Source organism: Erpetoichthys calabaricus, chromosome 13, assembly GCF_900747795.2.
Source record: "Erpetoichthys calabaricus chromosome 13, fErpCal1.3, whole genome shotgun sequence".
Lineage (NCBI taxonomy): Eukaryota > Metazoa > Chordata > Cladistia > Polypteriformes > Polypteridae > Erpetoichthys > Erpetoichthys calabaricus.
Genome location: NC_041406.2, coordinates 78430023 through 78440542, shown reverse-complemented (window position 1 = coordinate 78440542; position 10520 = coordinate 78430023).

Here is a 10520-nt window from a genome sequence, read left to right as displayed (position 1 = left end):
AGACTGACCCTGCCCTCCACAAAATAGTAAAATCCACCATGATTCACGGCCCATGTGGACCTCATAATATCAACTCACCCTGCATGATGAACGGAATATGCAATAAGAAGTACCTGCGTCCCTTCATCTCAGAAACTCAGACCGGAGAAGATGGTTACCCTCAGTACCGCTGGCGCGCACCGGCTAATGAAGGTCATACAATTAACATCAATGGAGTAGATATCGACAACAGTTGGGTGGTCACTTATAGTCCTGTGCTGTCCCGCTTCTTCAATGCTCACATTAATGTCGAATTTTGCACTTCAGTAAAATCGATCAAATACATCTGCAAGTATGTTAGCAAGGGAACTGACCAGGAAGTATTTACAGTACAAAATCAAAATGACGAAGTATCTCGATACAAAGCTGGCCGTTACATTAGTAGCTCTGAAGCAGCCTGGCGTATTTTCTGTTTTCCCATTCACGAACGTTACCCTCCGGTCGTTCATCTTGCTGTGCATCTTGGGAACGGACAAAGAATTTATTTCATCGAAGGCAATGTTGCCGGTAAAGTACACAATCCACCACAGATGACCCTTTTTGCGTTCTTTGACCTTTGCAACCACGATGATTTTGCAAAACAACTTCATTGTAATGAAATTCCATCATATTATGTGTGGGCAAACAACATGTTTCTTTGGAGGAAGCAGGGGAACACTGTACCAGGATATTCGGAAGTGAAAAAAGATAATGTGCTGGGACGGGTCTACACTATGCACCCAAATAACTCTGAATGCTACCATCTTCGACTGCTGCTCAATGAAATCACAGGTCCCACGTCTTTCAAATCTCTCAGAACAGTTGATGGTGTCCTACATCCAACCTATAAGTCGGCCTGCAAGGCACTTGGTTTTATACAGGACGATATCAACTGGGACGAGACTCTACAGAAAGCTGCTCTGTCTCGGTCACCTCAAAAGATCCGTGAACTCTTTGCTGTCATGCTGGTGTTCTGCCAAATGGAAAACCCCTTAAACCTATGGGAAAAACATAAAGACAGCATAGCAGAAGATGTTAGGAGACAGACTGAAAGAGATCATATAGGAACAGAAGTCCACCAGTGGTTACATTTGATCTATACCAAGTGTCTACAGTTGCTTGAAAACTACGTGATTGCTATTGGAGGTCAATCTCTTGATCATTACAGTTTGCCTTCACCTTTCAGAGAACTGGCAGAAGTTACGTCAAATCCCGAGTACTTGAAAGAGACATCTTACAACACCTCGCAATTGGCCAATATAGTCACAAATAACGAGTTGTTGCTAAATGGTGACCAAAAGACAGTTTATGAGCAAGTCATGAGGAGCGTTGTCTCCGCCACTGGCATGGTGTTTTTCCTTGATGCTCCAGGAGGAACTGGTAAGACATTCCTCATAAACCTTCTCCTTGCGAAAATCCGAGCGGAAGGTAACATTGCCATAGCTGTGGCTTCTTCTGGCATTGCTGCAACTCTTCTTGAGGGTGGCAGAACTGCTCATTCAGCTTTCAAGCTGCCTCTGAACCTCAGCCATACTGAATCCCCCATGTGTAACATATCAAACCAGAGCAACATGGCTGAAGTGCTGCGACATTGTCAACTTATTGTCTGGGATGAATGCACTATGGCACACAGAGGAGGTGTTGAGGCTTTAGACAGGGCCCTCCAAGACATCCGGAACACCAACAAACTTATGGGAGGCTTGACAGTGTTGCTGGCTGGAGACTTCCGGCAAACCCTACCAGTCGTGCCCAGGGGAACACGTGCTGACGAAGTTAAAGCATGTTTGAAGTCTTCATACCTATGGCCACAAATCAATGTTGTTACCTTAAGAATAAACATGAGGGTTCATTTGAAAGGCGACAAAAAAGCCGGGGAGTTCTCTGCTCTTCTGATGAGTATAAGTGATGGCACCTTCATTCAAGAAAATTGTAAAATAAATATTCCTACAAATCTCTGTCTCCTCATGAATACCTTACAAAGCCTTCTTCAAAATGTTTACCCCAATCTACGAAATCTCCACGAAAACAACGTGTCATGGTTAAGGGAGAGAGCTATCCTGACACCAACAAATGACATGACTATGACTATAAACCACATTTTACTTCAAGAACTACCTTCACAGCCGAAAACATATCAGTCTGTGGATTCAGTTGTAGAAGTGGAAGACGTGGTGCACTTTCCGGTAGAGTTTTCTCCACACTCTGAATCCTCCAGGCACTCCTGAGCATAATCTAATTTTGAAGGTTGGGGCACTAATAATGTTACTGAGAAACTTACAGCCACCGAAACTTTGTAACGGCACGAGACTTCAGGTCATGTGTCTGCAAAAGAACCTAATTGAGGCAACTATTTTTACTGGCGGTGGCTCAGGGGAGAGAGTTTTTATTCCTTGCATCCCCGTTGTACCCTCTGATCTACCATTTCAATTCAAATGCCTCCAATTTCCAGTAAGGCTCTGCTTCGCAATGACAATTAATAAGTCTCAGGGACAGACCCTACAAAAGGTTGGCATTGATTTGAGGCAAGATTGCTTTTCACATGACCAACTATACCTTGCATGCTCAAGAGTAAGCTCAGCGCACAGCTTGGTCATATTACAACCGGAGGGCCGAACTGACAATGTGGTATAAAAGATCCTTAACAAATAATTATTGGTATATTTTTCCTCAGTTTAAAAAGGTTTACTTTTCTTCTTAATTAAAATTTTAAAGCAGTACTTCGCCGCTGTGAAGCACGGGTATTTTGCTAGTTGATAATAAATAGTACAATACCAACAACAGACAAAACAAAATACCATGATTATATTATACATTGAATTTAACATACACACACACACATAAATTCAATATATATGCCATAAACAAATTGGAAAATCAGTCTCATTGAAGTTGAGCCAGGTATTTTGCAACAAACCACACTAACTGGAAAGGACTACTGCAATGAGCCAAAGCTATTTAAAAAATATCATCTTTCTTTCCAATTAGCCTGGCATATTGTAAAATCATACATTTTGATTATGACATACCTACAAGTGACCGTTGAGTAAAAGTATGATCCGTGAATAAAATTTCTCTACAAATATTCTGATGCAAGTTTTAATATCCTACTGTACAACTGAATGAAGGAGAGAAAAAACAGGATGCAGGATGGTTGTGTTCTTTAATAATGATGTTTGCAGTTTAAAGAGATGTGTGAGTCCTGAACTTCACTACCCTGTGTAATTCTTTGTGGTCCTGACTTGAGCAGGTGCCATAAAAGGATGCTGTTCAGCCAATGAGGATGGTCTCCACATTCTACCTATAGAAGGTGGTGACCAAGGAAGGCGACATCCAGACTTTCGTTACACATCTGAGGAGGAAGAGTAGTTGCTGAGTCTTGTGCCCAATTCAGGTTATCACTAATGATGCTTCCAAGAAATGTTTCTGTTGAAGCATGACTGTGTTTCTGAGCATGACACAGACTTTTATTATTATTAAAATAAAATAATAATAATAAAGGAATCAGATCCCAATGAACAAAATATTCATGTGGAAAATCTTTACTGAGTAATATGGTGTAAAACCATATGATGAAACTATGGTTAATTGGAATCCAAAATCACCAACTAATTGTGGGCTGGATTCATCATCACACCGAAAATCAAAGTCAAAAATTGAAATCACAGGTTGATCCCAATTACGTGAACTTCATTATGGCAATGCAACTCATAATGTGATTCAGTAGTGTGTATGGCCCCCACATGCCTGTATGCATTCCTGACAATGTTTGGGCATGCTCCTGATAAGACAACAGAGCTCCTGGACAGTCCGTGGCACTACTTGGCAGCTGTGGATGGACTGATACATAACATCCCAGAGGTTCTCAGTTGGATTCAGGTCTGGGTAACATGTGACATGTGGGCCAGTCAGTGGCATCAATGCCTTCATCATCTAGGAACTGCCTACACATTCTGGCCACATGAGGCTGGGCATTGGCCTGCACCAGGAGAATCCCAGGACCTACTGTACCAGTGTAAGTTCTGACAATGGCTCTGAGGATTTCATCCTGGGCCCTAACAGCAGTCAAGGTACCGTTGCCTATCACATGGAGGTCTGCGTGACCCTCCAAGGATATGCCTCACCCAGACCATTACTGGCCCATCTCCAAATCAGTAATGCTGGAAGATGTTGCAGGCTGCATGACATTCACAACTGTGTCTTCGGACTCTTTAATGTCTGTGACATATACTCAGTGTGAACCTGCTCTCATCTGTAAAGAGAGTGGCACACTAATGGTGGAACTGACAATTGTGGTATTCTCTGATGAATGCCAATCAAGCTGAACAGTAATGGGCTGTGAGCACAGGTCCCACTAGACAACATCGGGCCATCATGCCACCCACATGGAGTCATTTTATAGGGCTCTGGCAGTGCTCCTCCTGTTCCTTCTTGCACAAAGGAGCAGATACTGGTCCTGCTACTGGGTTGATGCCCTTCTATAGTCCTGTCCATCCTGGAGGATCTGGACAACCTGTGCATCTTGATTTGGCAGCAGGTGCCACCTCATGCTGTTAGTAGTGAAAAGGACACTAGCAAAACACAAAAAAAGGATAAGGAGAGACCAATTGTCTGTGGCCACCAATTGCAAAACCATTCCCTTTTTCGGTGGTTGTCTTGTTGTTCCCTCTCCAGTACATCTGTTGTCACTTTCATTTGCACCAAAGCAGGTGAAGTTGATTCACAATCACTAATGTTTCCTAACTGATCAGATTGATATCCCTGAAGCTTAATTGACTTGATGACAATTTAAAAGCATGGTTCTTTGAACAAGGCTTTGTTTAACTCAGTCTTCTAAGAAGAAACCCACAAAAACAAGTCAAAACTTGCAATCTCCAGAAGTTAGTCATGGCAGAGGCAAATTATTTCACTCAAGGTCAGACAGCCAGGATGATTATAGCATTACAGTTTTAACTACTCTGTTGGTAAAGCCATAGTTTGACACTTTAAAACACGATTGTTAACTAATTTTTAGTCTGCAATGCTGTTCAATGAATGCCCAACACACTGCGTGACTGATAATAATATAATATTTCAAATGGGAAATGTTTGACTTTCATTACGAACAGTATTGCTCACCAATATAAATAAATAAATAAATCTCTCTAGTATAAAAAAAAATCTTGGAAGGCTTGGAAGGAGACAATACGTGATCTTCTTGGAAGACAATTTGACATCCCGCGAGAGACACTTTAATGTCATGCGAGACAAGGCAGTGAGACAAAAGGACAGCTGCTGAACAGGCTTTTAAATGATTGATGTGCAGCGTGACAAACAGAACACGCAGCAAGGCAGCAGCAGCAGAAAGACAGCAGCTGATCAGAACGCATCTCCTCAGCGTGCGTTCAGCCCCCAACACCGCCCCTCCTGCCCCCCCACCTTGACAACGCGAGCGGCAGAGACGTGAAGTGGCTGGAGCGTAGCACGCCCAGGGGGGAATGGGAGGGGGTGGGTGAGCAAAGCCCCCTAGTAAATAAATAAATAAAATGAAAACATTGTTATAACCATTTTTGTCTTATTAATTACTTTTTTATGTAATAATAGTATCATAAACAGCAGGTTATTTTTTAGTGATGCAAAGTGGACACCACTGGGACACTATAAATGAATTTAATGTTCAGACTGTGATTTTGTTAACTTATTTTATTTTGTTCTATTTGAAAGATCTAAAACATGCTAATGAGAATTTGCTTGTTCATAAGAAACATACATGTACAACGTATGTAATGAGATGATCAACTGTCTGTATGAAACTGTCAGTCTATATTTTAATCTTTATATTTTTAATTCCACATTTACATAAGATAATAAACTTGGCTTTTCTTTTTACATGAGCCATTACATTTTCGCTTAAAACAAATCTAGCAAAATGCTTATCTGTTCTTGTAACAGCACTCATCTATGCAGTTAAATTGCCTGTAGGCTTCATTGTTATCTCTTTCATTTGTGTCTTTTCTTATTTTTTTCTTCCTTCCAATTGATCAGAAGTTTTCATTTCTTTTTGCAATGAGCAAATAAGGGTGGGGGGATTATTCGACTTTATTTTAATAAGATGGCATGAGCCGTAGTCAAAAAATCATTAAACAAGGAGTTTAAAAATATGCTTATCAAAATAATGATAATTTATAAAAGGATTTTAAAACTTCTTAAAAATATGACGGATTTTACTATTCACTGAAAAATAAATGTTCACAGGCTTTAGGAGCACGAATTTACATTTAAATAACTTTCCAGAATCCTTCTTGTGAACAGTGTAAACTAAATGTAAGAAAGCAAAATCTGCTATTGTCACATTTATAATTATAGTTACTGATCCATCCATCCATTTCTGCCTCCACTTTTTAACCATTAAAGGGTTGTAGGGATCTGGAGCTTACCCTGAACAGGACACCTGCCATTACAGAAAGCACTCCCTCATAGGAATCAGATTAGAATTGCTAGTTAGTCACATACATATGCATGTCTATACATGGGAGAAGAAACTGTGAAAACTGCTGAAAAGCTAGCAACCGGGAAACAGAAAGTATGCCGTTACACTTTGGCAACTGTGATGCCCTTTATTGTTTTGTTTTTTTTTCTATTTTGTAACTTCAACCAGTAATACGTAAAAGGAGCCTGAGTACAAAGGCCATATTCAAGCACTCAACCACAAAAATCTAATTTAGAGTTGTTCGTTAATCTAATACAGGTAGAACAAAAACTGGACTTCAAACCTGGTATTCTACAGCTGTGAAACAGAAGCTCTAACCACAGCACTGTCATGCTGCCCTTTAGTCTTTCTTTCAATTAAGATATTTGTAGTGATATACAATATACGCTACTACAGTTAACTCGAAACAATTAACAGAAAAGTAAAAACCAAAAAAACAGTCTGGGATGGGTAGCAATGTGTCAGCTTTGTGTTTTACTAGATATTCTGAAGCAGTCTGAAATTGACACATAAACCAATAAGCTACCCCATCCATCTATCCATTCATCATTAAATTTGCCTAATCCAGTTCAGAGTCATGCCAAAGCCTAACCCAGCAGCATCAGACCCAGTGCAGGAACCACCTCTGGATGAGGGCCTAGCAAGCTAATGTATTCCTTAATTACTAATTCCAAACTTAAAAGGAATTTATTCATAAAAATAAAAAAAATTTCTAGTGTTTTTATATGAATGAGAATTAAAAGTAAACTTTAAAACTTTAATTGTTGTTTGCGTGCATGCACCTAATAACTGTTTGGAGTGTTTAGACTTTTTATAGGCCATGGATTTATGGTACATTTCAACTAACTCTGCAGTCACACTGGAGTAGAAAACTCAAATGAAGAATGATGGAAATACTCGTACCTGGAAAGGCTGCGTTGTGGACAAAAATGTTTAAAACAAAAATGGCATTTTCAAATTGTTCCATGTGGATGTGGACTAAGCCTTATAATGTTTTAGATAATCTTTTTAGTACAATACAATACAATTTATTTTTGTATAGCTCAAAATCACACAAGAAGTGCCGCAATGGGCTTTAACAGGTCCTGCCTCTTGACAGCCCCCCAGCCTTGACTCTCTAAGAAGACAAGGAAAAACTCCCAAAAAAAAACTTGTAGGGAAAAATGGAAGAAACCTTGGGAAAGGCAGTTCAATGACAGACCCAGGTAGGTTGGGAGTGCAGTGGGTGTCAAAAGAAGGGGATCAATACAATACAATAGAATACAATATACAGAATAGAGCAAATTCTCAATACAGTATAAAAATAAAAATTTTAGAATTACGGAGCAGAATTTAACAATAGATGATATCACATAATAAGATTTGGATATATTTAGAGTCCTGGGGCCTCATGTATAAACGGTGCAAACGCACAGAAATGTTGCATACAAACATTTCCACGCTCAAATCGCAATGTATAAAACCTAAACTTGGCGTAAAGCAACGCACATTTCCATGGTACCTCATACCCTGGCGTACACAATTTCTCCGCTCGGTTTTGCAGACTGGCGGCACCCAGCGTCAAAGTAGTGCTACTGTTCCTGTGTGGTCACCCTTTCTTTGTTAGACCCACATTTCTGACGCGGCTTTATAAATACACTGAAATTAACTGCATATTGTTTATTAGTGTAATGCATCTGATTGTAATTAACCTGTAGCAATATAATGGTCCAGGGAATAGCCATAGTATTCCAAATACCATAACTGCTTTAGCGTTGTTACTCTCATTGCATCTTGTTCTTCTTTCAGCTGCTCCCGTTAAGGGTTGCCACAGCAGATCATCCTTTTCCATATTACTCTCACTGCACCAGTCAGAGTATTTATATCACTGTATCTGAGTGGGGAATCACAGCAGCAGTTGATCGGAAAGAGAATTATCGGTATACAGTTTCAAGCACATACTACCTCAGCCACGGCAAAACGCGTCAAAGCCTTTCCTGTACGGACCTCGCATTTCAGAAACAGTTTCATCCCAAGAACTATAAATGCACTCAATCAAGTGCTCCTTGTAGAACTGTTTGTACTTATAAGTACAATTACCTCACTGTAAACTTGCACTACAGTTATAATATTGCACAACCTGCGCCACTTTATAAAGCGCGTATGATGACGATATCATTTTTAAGATGAAATGCAGCAAAATATGTTGCTTATAGTATACAGATAAAACTTTAACTTCATTTAAATAATCAAATTAATAATAATTAAAAATGTGAGGACACGGTGCCGCAGCGCTAGCTAGTTCACGGATAGCTCCTGCCTTGCGCTGTATTATTGCTGGTGCTGACATGACACTGGAAGGATAGATGGATAGAATAATTAAACATGTACTACGAAGATATTTCAATGTTCCTTAAAAGTTTTGAAGAATCGGCGTTCTAAGCCTACAGATGTCTTAACGTCTATTACAGAGCTGATTGTGTGGCGATTGGGTATTTGGAGAAAGAAAAGTAAGGACAGGAATTGGAGGTTAGTACGTTTGAAAGAGACAGTACTTCTGTAATAAATTATTTCATCGAAGGTCGCGCATGGCGCAGCAAGCCTCTTGTGTTAGATATGAACAATCACTGCGCCACCATGTTCCCGTGTTTAATAACATGTTTTCATTCCTATCATCATGAAAAAGATATCACGTATACATCTCAGTATTTTAATTATTCAGAGAGCTGTAATATCACGAATGTAATGGATTCTGTGTCCTGTCGGAGAAAGAGAAAGAACGGAAGCACGTAGTGATTCACACACATAGAGCACAAAGAAGATCAAACACAGAACAAAGCATTTAACGTCCTACTTTAGTTACGATGGGATTTGAGAAACTAGTAAAATAAACGATTTTAAGGTGAAGTTTATGATGTTCTACTTTAATGACAAAATAAACTACATGATTAAAGTGGAAATTTCGAGATTAAAGTTGACATTCGTGCTTTTTTCCCACTGTGTGCCTATTTTTTTTCTCTGTACCCTAATAAGCTTTCATATGACACTCAGATGGTCCGCTACGAGTCGCCTTTTCATACCGACTTTGATATGTGACAACTTCTTTTTTATTTCGGGCACTGTGCGACTTTGTGAACTTGAGCTTTCGAGTTTCTCCGACACTATGTCACTCGATCAACTTTCTTTTGTTGATTATACCACTGTTTAAACCAACAAATAGTATTTTTCCTTTGCCTCCACTTGGTGTTTGCTGAAATTCTTATATTTTCCCCCATGATTTTCCCATTTCTTTTCACAGAAGGCTATTTATATCGATTTGCATATTCAAAGAGGCATAATTCTGGGAGGAGTTGGGGCGGGACAGAAGGCGTGTGCCCGTGCGTTACTTTTCACGCTGATCGGGATTTATGTAATGGAAGAACGTGAAAGTTTGCGTATGCACAGATTCTTGCATCTGGATTTTTCTGTGCGTACGCACATTCCCGCTTTTGTGCTTACGCCATGTTATAGTGTGAGTTCTACGCACGCCGTTATACATGAGGCCCCTGGAGAACTTGGCCATCAAGCGGCCTCCCCTATTTGGCCATTCCATGACTGAAACATTGCTGGGCCAGCCAATCCGATGAAAGGACCCCTCTTTCCCACGATTCCTGCGATCCTCCATCAGGGATGACTTTACCTTATGCAGGCAAAACAACTTGACAGGTGGGCCGTGGCACCAAGTGCCACATTTGAGTACCGAGAAGAGAAACAGAATAGCTGAGGGTTAGTATCCAATTATAACTATCATGTTACTTATCTTTTAGTGCTAATGACTAACAACAGGGATGCAGTCTGTACAGTTAATCAGCAGCTCTAGTCAGGATATGCTAAACTGAAGTAGTGAGTCTTCAGCCGGGATTTAAAAGTTGAGACCGAAGGGGTATCTCTTATAGTAGCAGGCAGACCATTCCATAGTTTAGGGGCTGTGTAACTAAAAGCTGAACCTCCCACTGTTATTTTATTAATCCTTGGAATCATAAGCAGACCGGCATCTTGAGATCTTAATGTGCGCTCT